Genomic DNA, 12170 nt, shown 5'->3' with positions numbered 1-12170 from the left:
AAGCAGACGTTACGAGAGAAAACGATAAAAAATAATGACAGCTCTCTGTAGGACGCGAATTACTTATTCATTGGTTGATGTTTTATCCCACGAAATGAAAATACAAGATTCTCTTTGCGTCAAAATACTGACATTATTTCGAATGAGATTTACGAGTACTTATAAATGGATTTGTAATAATTCTTGGATGAAATATTTTTAATTTAATATAGTACTGTGTCTAAGGTGAGGTTGCGCAGTGGTTAACTCGGAGATTTTGATATAAGATCGTGGAGACGGAACCGGACAATCGCATAGGAACACTGAGATTAAATGTACTTATCTTGTGCTTATAATTCAACTAATGGTGGTGAAGGACAACATTGCGCGGAAAAAATCATGTTTTACACATGTGGCGATAATCTTGACGGTATGAACTTAAAAAAAAATATGCTTAAGTAGTAATGAGCGCATTTAAGTCATTGAATTTTTAGTTTGTAGTTTTAAATGTTCTGTCTATCCTATTCACTAATTAATCATTTAACATTGTTCTAAATAAATATGAGTTGCGATGCCAATTAAAATTTACAATGTTTTGTTTTCTCTACTAAATAAAATGACTTCATTTTTGCGGCGAACAGTTTATAAGTTTTCATGTCTCGGAAATTATCTGTGTTATAAATCCGGGATGGGACAATTATGAGTAGCATACTGTAGTTTAAAAGTTGGTGGCGTCTGTAGTCGCCTGCCATAATTGCAATAAATCAGACTCCGTTGAATAAAGTGTCAATCACTTTATTCAACGGAGTCTGATCGCCCCAGAGTATTTATCTAAATAGCAGCATTTTAAACAATTACGTAATACTTCCAAGAAACAGAAATCTAATTGAATATGTAAATTAAAATTGTGTTTAATCATATGTAGGTAGTACCTTCATTAACGAACACTTGTTTTTGTTAACACGTGAAAGTGATAAACAAATTACTCGGAGATTGAAGATCAAAGGATTTAACCGCACCGCGTTCGCGCCGTCGCGTCTGATTTATCGGCGGCGCCGCAACCACGTCTAATTAAAACTACCCTCGCTCGAAACCCGAGATTATTTACGCGACTGTGGTATTTCTTTCTTCATATCTTAGTGTACTTCGAGTGTGCTCAGATGGACTCAGTGGTATAGACCCGACCTTCCAGATATTCCATAACAAAGTTCTGCAAGAAGTTCAAATGTTGTCGATTACTATGTTGTATCGTTATATTCTGACTTTATGTGAATTAGCAAATTTAAATAAGGGCACTAAATATTATATAGCTGAGATCGTAGGCTCGTAGTATATATTTTTTAGAAGCAGTATGTATTGAGGTGGGCACTTACCGTCACGTGACCCAAATACGCTGCCTACTCGGATGTCAGTTGGCGTCCTTTGTACTCGTAAGTACATAGTACAGCGGATACTATTGCGAAGGTACACACAGTTGTATCTTGTAGGTCATTTTGGTAGAGAGAATTTCTGCTATTTCGCTGTCCAAACAATATCTCTTAGTAATTTTTAGATTGTTTTCGTGTCCCGAAAAACAATACGATGAAACTTTAAAAGGAACAGAGGCGTCGTAATTTTTTAAAAGCTTGCTGAAACGAAAAGGTGTATATTTTTTATGACATACGAGTATACATATACTAGCGACCCGCGCGGGAGTAATACAAATACTAAACATACTACAGAAAGTCATTATACACAAAGTTAAAATATTTTTGGCATAGACAACACAAACCTCTATTGACTGCATTCAAAATTTGTAATATCCTCGAAAATATTCATTTAAATTACATGGTGTAAAAGGCCATATTGATCTATATTACATGCACAATGCAGTTAAGGAGCTCTATTGATGAGGATTAATGCTTTTATTTCTTAAAAACGCTTCGAAAATGTGTCATTATTTCTCGTAAAAAGTAAAGGATTGTGTGCTATCCCTTAGAGATAGACACATACAATCACATACGATTTTTCAGACCTTTTTGCCATGTACAATAATGTAGTACATTATTTTTATCTATCTTGTTGGGTTCAGCCAGTGTGTGCATTGTTAGGGCAAAAATATCTGTTTATTTACGACATAGCATTAGAAACCTCTAAAATGATAAGTGTTTTTCTACTTTATTGTACATGTATTATCAAATAAACCCTTTTTCTTAAATAACTCTATCTATTGAAAAAGCGTATCAACATCCCTTGTGTAATTTAAAGATAAAAACATACAGAGCGACAGACAGACAGCGGTAAGCGATCTTGTTGTATGCTATGAATAATAATATGTTTGTTATGAGATAATAAAATACAATAATAGAATTAAGGAATAATATTTAATGTAAAAACATATGGATATTGATATATTTTTCAAATTATTTATTAGAATATTAAGAGAAACATAAATAAACTCGTAGTTAATAACAGGATAGTAGTCTGTCTATTTATTGACTATTCGTTTAGAACTAGCGCACACTGGTGATTTTTGTCACGGTGACTGTTTCGTCACTCTTGTCAAGTCCGTGAATATGTATAGATGCAGACACAAATGTCACGTCGTAATGTGCGCGCAGCTCCATACATTTTCATGGACTCGACAAGAGTGACGAAACAGTCATTGAGACAAAAATCACCAGCGCGCGCTAGTTCTTCCATAAGAAATTATATGTAATGATTAATTAACCTGTCATTTAAACAACAAATGTAGCTTACATTTGTTTCAGGAGCCGAGTGCTACGTGTCACTTAGCTATTATTATAGATAGTATAAATACGCAATCTTTGCTACAGCTAGTATATTTTAAAGGGGTTTTTAAAACCGTCGTGCCACGATTTTGTGAGGGGTATTTTATAGCTATTACTTATTTTATACGATATACTCTCTGTTTGAAATAAAACGTTTGATGACCGATCCGCGATTACTCGTCGCTGAAATTGGTTTAAGTTATAAAAGTGTGCATGTGTGCCTTTACATTTATTTATGTAAAGGTAGCTGCATATATGTAATGCTGTATTGTGTATGTAAGATAATGCTCGATATTGATTCAACAAATTAACGAAATAGGATTTCGTATTATTGAAAAAAAAAAAATGATAACATTTTACAATTACAGATAGATAATCATGGAATTTCTGTTTCCCGAAATAGAATATTTAATGTCAAATATTCTTGGTCCATCTGGGGACCTAGCCCTAACAAGTCTACCGCGAAACTAGCTTTTAGCCGACCTTCTTTGATCGCGCACGTGTGTGTGTAGGCCTTATTATTTGACCCGTTTGAATTCGGTATATCGTTTTTCAAATGACATATTCATTGTAACATAATAACATTATCAAATTAAATAAAAATAAACCTATTTCTTTAGTATCTAGATGCAACTTCCTACATGTGTATATAAAGTATAAACATACATAGCTTCCTAGTAATTGTAATGTTTTATATACGGCAAACGCCGTTTTGTTCCCAGCGGAGATTGAGTTTTGATGTAGTCGCTATTACATTTTCTCGTTCAACATGTTCAAACAATCACGTAGTACAAACATTATTGAACTAATAGTTCCTGGCGTTTCTGGCGTATAACAAGCAATTTTAGATGTAACGAGTCCACCACAGCTTTTGCTTTAATTTTTTATAAATAACGACTGGGAAATCTGTGTTTGCTGCAAATAATCTGCAAAATATTTTTTGACATGTGCATGATTATATTAAATATAACGTAGCGTGGCCACATTAAATTGTATTTCTGTTGGTATCAGTGTAACTCTTTTTTAGTTTTTGACCTCAGTTCTCGGTAGAATTTACTTTTTGAATCGGTGGTGTCTGTAAAATTACTTAAACACTATATTACGATCAAAGAATTTATATCAGTCTGCTTGAATAAAAATGACTTGATTTGATATATAACATAAAATGACGAAAGAAATTCGATACGCTATGTGTGTTTCATACGTTAAGACATAATATGTTATGCTAAGCGACCCTCCTCGGCTTCGCACGGGAGCGAGTGAGTGAACACTATAGTTAAAGATAATATAAATAATTATCAATAAATATATCTTTCTATCACTGAAAATAATTTAAAATTATTCCCTAGATACAAACAAGTACATTTAACATCTTTATGATATAAGTATATATGTAAATGTATTGTAGAACCGGTAGATCGATTTTATCTATTTGATAAATTCAGCGTCTGAAAGTATTTATTACCTATATTTAAATGAAAATATTAACAAAATTAAAGGTGTAACCTTAAAATAACACCTCTAATTTCAAAGTGTCCAGACTATTAGGCTACCCTTAATTATAAATCCCACATCACAATTACAGCACGACGACAGCCCAGAGCGCTGCGGGACTTAATTAAAATTAACGCAGTACAATAATCTTTGCAGCAGGCAAACAGCCCGCAAAAAATACACGACAGGATACACTTCTACACCGCTAGCAAATAATTCAGGTAAATGATAATTACGGTCAGAAGTTGCACCCTGCGAGACGGCGACGACACGATCACGATACGCCCAAGTACGTTTTTTTTTATGGTATAGGTTGGCGGATGAGCATATAGGCCACCTGATGGTAAGTGGTCACCATCACCCATAAACAATGACCCTGTAAGAAATATTAACTATTCCTTACATCGTCAATGTGCCACCAACCTTGGGAACTAAGGTGTTATGTCCCTTGTGCCTGCAGTTACACTGGCTCACTCATCCTTCAAACCGGAACACAACAGTACTGAGTATTGTTATTTGGCGGAAGAATAACTGATGAGTGGGTGGTACCTACCCAGACGGGCTAGCACAAAGCCCTACCACCAAGTTAAATAAGAGTATTGGAAAATAAGAGTTTGCTATTAAAACATAACCGTAAGTAATGTGAGAACGGCAGCAACTGGTTTAATAAAAATGAGCTTAAAATATATTAATAGGCAAATTTAAAAATAACTGAAATTTCATTATAAAAAACAAATGCTCAGAAAAGACGCAACGGAACTGCCTCAGAACGGATGTCGAGTTTTCGCGACAGACTGAAAACTTGAGGGCGTATCTTTAAATTAAAAGTAGATAAAATGTGTTAAAACAATTTTTTTATGAAATAGTTTAATGAATGTAATATACATAATTATAGTAGGTGTAGATATGATTGAGAAGTAGGAGGTACTCCTTAACTAAATTTTAGTTGTAATGGTTCTCTGTGAGAACTTCGTATTTGTATCTTCAAATAAACTTGTTAAAGGTATTAAAGATACATGCAAATAGACCCGATCATTATATTATTCATGAATTCATAAATTATTTTACATTACATATTATTATGATCTTCAGTTATTCCTACAAATGATTCAGTTGACTTAAACAGTGAGCCGGTTGCTATCCTTACGATATTTTCACTGTCGTAGGGTATAAAGGAGTTGACCTGAGAAATGATTTCCATTCACTCAACGTTTTGCTCGCAGTAGTCAGGGAGGATCTCTAACCGCAAATTAACACCTTTCCCGTCTCAACCGCCTCTAACAGACGGTTGCGTTTGTTTTGCTTCGGCCAACTCTGCTGAACTACGAGTAAGTTTCAACGAACGCGCGCATTGCCATAGTTTGTACTCGATTGCATGTTGCATTGTGTTTAAGATTAATTACCCAGCAAATAATGCTGCAGGTTCAATTCAACTGCATACGATTAGTTGAAATATTTTTTGCGATTTGTGTATTGCATAATATATAGCCATATTTTTGATCAAGTGTTTTATGTCAGCTAAAACGAGATGTACTTTAAATATTTCCTTACTCAGACACGCGTAACAGGGCTATCTGAAAATAGCATGTTGTCACCACCATAAATGGAGCTGTTAATATTAGCCATTAAGATTTAAATAAGATGATATGTTAGTGCCTGTAACATTGGCTCAATAACCTATCAACACTGGCTCAGTTACCCTTCAATAAGTATATATAGTCGATTTCATTTTACGTAGTTTAACCTATATCTTGCGCAATTAACTAAGTTTAAGGTGATCAAAATCAAAAAATTCTAACATTTTAAACACACTTTGCTTTTATTTACTTTTGTGACTGATCCCCCTAATCTCGCAATCTCAATATAATTATACGGTGTGAATATAAGTTTTCATCTAACAATTTAATCTCAGCCTCTTAATTTCTCAATAATGTCAAGACGTTCTATTTATAAAACTAGGGAATTTATTTTATATCACGCTGATTCTTTCTAACATGGTGTATATTCACTCACGAAGACGCGCCTTTGCCTTTACATATTCAAGACAGTCAAGCAACAGTCTGTAAATATCCCACTGCTGGGCTAAGGCCTCCTCTCCCTTTGAGGAGAAGGTTTGGAGCATATCACCATGCTGTTCTAATGCGAGTTGGTGTAATGCACAACATTCACGACGTTTTACTTCACCGCCGAGCAAGAAATGAATTATAAACACAAATTAAGCACATGAACGATCAGTGGTGTCTGGGTTTCAACCCGCAATCATCGGTTAAGATGCACGCGTTCTAACCACTGGGCCGTCTGAGCTCTACACTCTCACAACTAATTTAATAATAAAGACGGCAAAAAATTACAAATTAGATCATAATTTTTAATGCACGCTGATAATTGACGCGGGGGCACGCGCCTTTGTGACTGAGCAGACTTATACCTAAACATTAGCTCGCCATCTCTAGCTATTCTCGTTTTCGTGTCGAAGCTTATTAACTACGTGACAATCCAACATTCACACTCGATATCATTTAGCTCTGGCTATCTACGAGCAAAATTATTGCTAATCTTTAACAATTAAACCATGTTTATCGTTATTGTAACAAATTACCTAGAAATTTAATTCCAAATAATAGCCCCGTAATTTAGTATCGCGTATCGGGCCATATTTCTCAAAGACCTCGCATTTACGTCGAGATATCGCAACATAATATTTGATTTTATTTTTCATGGCAGATGTTCACTTGCCTTGTTTAAAGGGATTATGTGATTTATTGAACAGGCAACGTCTTAGCCTTTGACATTTGACGATACATCTGAGAAATGTAAATACGCAGAATGTCATAAAAATAATAATAAAATTATGTACCCTTTCAAAGTTGATCTATAAACTGTAATGTTATTTATCAAAGCATTAGATATGAAAACATATATGAATTATGTATTTTTATAAAAAATATATGTTAGTAGATTTGTTTTATTAGATACAGCGTCTACAGGTTTTGCTTATGACTATTTTGATGCCAGTAATACTTATTTATGCGGGAACATTATTGTATCAATCAAACCAAATCCTTTGTTCAATAAAGAAGCGTTACTCTTTATATCGTTAAAAAATCTAACACAGGTACGGGAAAGAAAATACGCTGAAGAGAGAATAACTGGCAAAAGAAATTCGGCTCCTTAACATTATGTATTAAATAAATACTTATTTTGTTTTTGTGTACAATTTATTAAAAATATGCGTCGATTTGTTATAGTTTTGGTATTAAAACAAAAGATTTTCCCGCGTTGAAGAAAAATTTAACTATCGTCCTCGATTAATTGATAGTAGAGATTTTTGGATTGTGGTAATAATTTGATCAACTTTAGAAAGACAAAGTTAGACAATTAAGATCTAAAAAAATATTAAATGCATCGAGCTGATGAGTATTCCGAGAGCTTGAACCCAGGACATTGTGATCTGTAATCTAAGTAAGCCACGAGACAGCCACGTGGCAGTAACGAACAAAATTAATGTACGTAAATATTATACATTATACCGAAAAGTTCGCAAAAGCTTATATAGATAAGACAGTAATCCTTTATGTTTCATAAAATAAGGAAAATAAGAGGGGCTTCCAGTTCAATTTATTTGGCACATAGTATTCGTCCAATAAACTGACATAATCTTCTGTATCTGACAATGTTTTTGTTCCTTGTCGAGCTGAACAATATTTATTTGAAGAAGCGATGTACGGCAGTCGACGCTGGGTGGCCATTACGATCGCTCGCGGTCCCCGAAAGTCCCCGACACGATTCGGTGAAGTCGAATTACGTTATCTGTGCCCAGTGGGAGAAACATTTACCAACTAAAGTACACTTAGAATTTTAAAACGTTATTTCAAAGGTATGTTATTAATGGTAATATTTATTTGTTTAAGTAATTTAACAATAAGCGACTTCAAAGGCTCGGTTGTATCAAACAAATTATGAATTTCCTTTGAAATTAAACAAAGATTTAAAATTAATTTTGCCAAATAAATACGGCTATATTTGAAAGAGAAATTTATTAGTTTAAATTGAGACATAATAATTTGATGTCTCGGTAACTCGGGAATAGAAGTCTACCATTAACACACTAAACTACAAACTAGTAGGTATTCTAGAAATTAGAATATATTGTTGTTTCGGTGATGAAAAGGAATATCAAATTTGAACAATGTAAACAAAACAACAGGTCTAATTAATTTTCGGAAAATAATCTACAGATTGATACACAAAATAAATAGTGACATAAATATACTATACGATATCTAGCGTACGACTTTTGAAGCAGAAATTGCACATTTTATAATGAAATCAACGTGTTGAAACTCCTTTGTTGTTCATTTTGACAACAATTCGAGTTTAGCCTGATGACTATTATTGACAAAAAGTATAAGCCTTTAAAAGATGAAACTTGTTGACTTACAAATTTCGTTCCTCCGAGTCCGCCTGTCACATTGTTTAAACAAAAGTAATTTGACACTGTGGGTGTTACGATATTAAAAAAAATATGTATGAAAATCGACATTTCCTTGCACTTATTAATTAAACAACTAATTTTGACATTTTGAAACACATAGTTATCATATTAACTAAATTTTACAGCACTTACTCGTAATACGAATTAGGAGTCTGTGCTGTAAAAAAAAGTCTTAACATTCATATGAAAAATGGCAAATACTCTTTCAGTCAAAATAATTATTCTAAATATATATTATTAAAACTACGTATTGCGTTTCGACATTTGGGTTGAAAGTAAGCGGCCAGTGGAGGGGGAATTTCAAGAAGAAGAAACGAGCTTCACTGGCGTAGAGGATAAAAAAGTCGACTGGACGTACGTTGTTTATGATAAGGTTTTCTTCTTATTTCGATTCTTTATTGCGAATCTTAAGCTCAAATCGTGCACCTAACAGTAAAACTCTTCTGCTCAAATGCAATTAATCAAGCGGAACCAAAGTGTGTAGCAACGTTACATCTCAAAAGAAAAACTGTATAACACACTTTACTATTGGTATTATACATTTCACTTACATGAAATGTATAATACCTATTTTTTTAGTTAAATATGTTTATAATTGTTTGGGTAAGCCTTTATTTACGTTTTGTAATAACAAAACCTATTATAATTGACCGAGGAAAGTAATAACTTATCGGTATATATGTATTTTTTCATTTATAATAAGTAGGTACATACTTAGTTAATATAAATAACTAATTAATAGATATAAATATATATATAAATATATATATATATTTTTTTTTTTTTTTTGTTTAAAATTTAGTCTCACAGATTTTATTAAATGTTTGAGTGTAGTGTTTAGTTACCCTTGTTAACATGTAAGTTGTAAAATGTAAAATGTAAATACCTGTAATGGTGTATCACACTGTACAAGTTTTCTTTTGTTGTTTTTCCTAAATATGATTTGTGAATATGCCGATGGTATTTCTAAAGCAATAAATAAATAAATAAATAAATTTTTTCCTACTCAGCTCCTCAGCTGGGTAGGAAATGTTAAATATGTTAGTTATTAGGAACGTGACATCCTCACTCGACATGTACACTATAAAACCGGACAAGTGGATTTTTCGTGGAGAGGTTTTTATGATGTAGGCAAGTACGAGCAAATGGGTCACGTGATAGTAAGTGTTCAACACCATGTGTAGACATTGGCACTGTGAAAAAATATTTTTTTGTCTCCAATTTTGCCATTGCGCCACCGACCATTGGGGCTTTTATGTAATGGCCCTTATGTTTTTAGTTAATTTGGCTCACTAACCCTTCAAACCGAATACAATAATATAAAATATTAAAATACAAACATTAGAATACATGAAACTAGGTGATATTCAGCTAGACGGTTTTACAAAAAATCAAGGTCACTACGATCAAGTAAACTATACAAAATATGTTTGTTATGTTATCATACCAATTCATAAATATACTGGTACAAGGCCTTTCGTCGAGCAAAGCTTTGAGCGTAAAAATTTCATACAAGATGAATTATTATAAGCACAAATTAGACACGTAATGCAGTGGCGCGCTTATGATAATTATGTAAGACTGTTAAATCAACATGGTCATTTTTATTATTACAGTTATTAAATACGGGATATTTACCATGTTTTTTATTGTTATTCGGTGGAGCTCGATATTTCGACATTATCTACGAATGTCTTGTTCTTGTAAAAATAAACCAAATAAAAAACTATACAAACTTGGTAAATATCCCGTCTTTAATAACTATAATAACTATTTACATACATATATTCTTACATAATATAAGCTATACTATAAAAGCTAAAGGCTAGCGGTGTAGAGTTTCATGTCCATCAGGTAGCTAGCGTGCGAAAAATAAAAATAAAACATACAAAGTTCATCATTATGAATGATGCTTTGTATTTTTATAAACTTCTTTCAGGCAGATAATACGTTGAGCTCATTATTATAAGTGTAGTAATTTTAAATATAAATTTACGACTTCAAAGCCTTAAAACCTTAATAGGTCAACAATATAAAGGCGTTTAAATAAGGAAAGGTCAAGGCCTATTCGTCAGTGGTGGGTTTTTGAGTGGGTCCTTCTTGGTGGGTGTGGGTATTAATTTTTCGTTATTATTCTGTCACCGTATGTCATAATACGGGCGTACATATAAAATACGGGCATATTCATAATATTGGTTAGGACATTTTGTTCGGACCTGTCATGATCTGAGGAAGATCAGATCAGGAACGACGATTTACCTATGAATAGATGCATGGAAAATTGTCTCTTTATGAGTATTTCTTGACAATAACTCACTTATCTGGCTCTGAGGTAAAGGTGCTATCTTATCAACTGCAGTTGCCAACTTTTCACTGTCAGTGAAGTAATTATCATTAAAATATATAGATGGATTTTGAAAAGGACATTTTTTCTATTCTGTCTATATAAAATATTTCCCGCAGTATTTTTTTTAAATATGTAGCATTTGTCAACACCAGTATTAAATAATCAAACAAAAGTGCGTACGTGTTCAAAATAGAAAAAAAGAAAACACAAAGGTAAGTTAGAAAACTATTCCAATAGCGCCGTTGTCACGTTTTCGGGCAAAATATTTTTTTAAACCGATTATAAGTCCACTAAGCCTACAATGACATGAACTTCGAAATTGAAGCAACGAATTATCAGAAGTACTTACAAATCGTTTTCCTTTATTCATTGTTCAGGTGATACGTTATAAAATGCTGTGAATTCTTTCGTCCGAAAAATCAATAATGTCAGAAAGAGTCAAATCTAAGTTTCGCTTAAGTAAAGTAAATAATTTTATTAGTAAGGCAATACGACTTATTGTTATAATCTTTATTTAATGATTAATCTGCATGAGTAAGATTTTTATGTTTCCATGCATCCGGAAAATTCTTGATCATGTATTGTGTCTAAAATAACAGATTAAAACTATGTGAGTTTATTATTTTTATATAGATTAGAATAGAAGGATAGTAAGTAATCATTCCTAACATCGCCTATGCGCTACCAACTTTGGACAGTAACGTAACGTTTTGTCCCTTATGCCTATACATAAATGCACTGGCTCGCTCGGCCATTAAACCAAAACACATTAATAATAACTATTGCTGCCTTGGATATTGGATATATGATGAGTGGATGGTACCTACCCAGACTAGCTTGCACAAAGCCACCAATGGGTGTCTAAACACACGTTAAACAATGTTATAAATTAGAACATAACTTTCGTTGTATTTACTAAGTTGAATTATTTGAAATTAATGTATAATAAGTAAAAAATTCCTTCGCTCTATACGAGACGGATTAGGAATTATTCCACGTCACTGCCAATTGTAATTACCTCTTTCGTTAGTACGCTTACCTTAAAAAGTTATATCTATGACTAAAAAAATACTTCAAGACGAAT

The 12170-nt window shown here is 33.0% G+C and overlaps 1 protein-coding gene across 1 annotated transcript in view; it reads left to right on the top strand.

Annotated features, from left to right (window-relative positions):
- The first annotated feature begins 8000 nt into the window (after positions 1 to 8000).
- LOC124534344 (calcitonin gene-related peptide type 1 receptor) overlaps positions 8001 to 12170 on the top strand; it is a 135569-nt gene continuing 131399 nt past the window's right edge. The window contains exon 1 of the mRNA XM_047110124.1: positions 8001 to 8121. The gene's annotated coding sequence lies outside the window, so the exon portion shown is untranslated. The remainder of the gene's footprint in view (positions 8122 to 12170) is intronic.

The sequence above is a fragment of the Vanessa cardui genome, chromosome 12 (assembly GCF_905220365.1).
Source record: "Vanessa cardui chromosome 12, ilVanCard2.1, whole genome shotgun sequence".
NCBI classification, from domain to species: Eukaryota; Metazoa; Arthropoda; class Insecta; order Lepidoptera; family Nymphalidae; genus Vanessa; species Vanessa cardui.
This window is presented reverse-complemented; position numbering and strand designations above follow the sequence as displayed.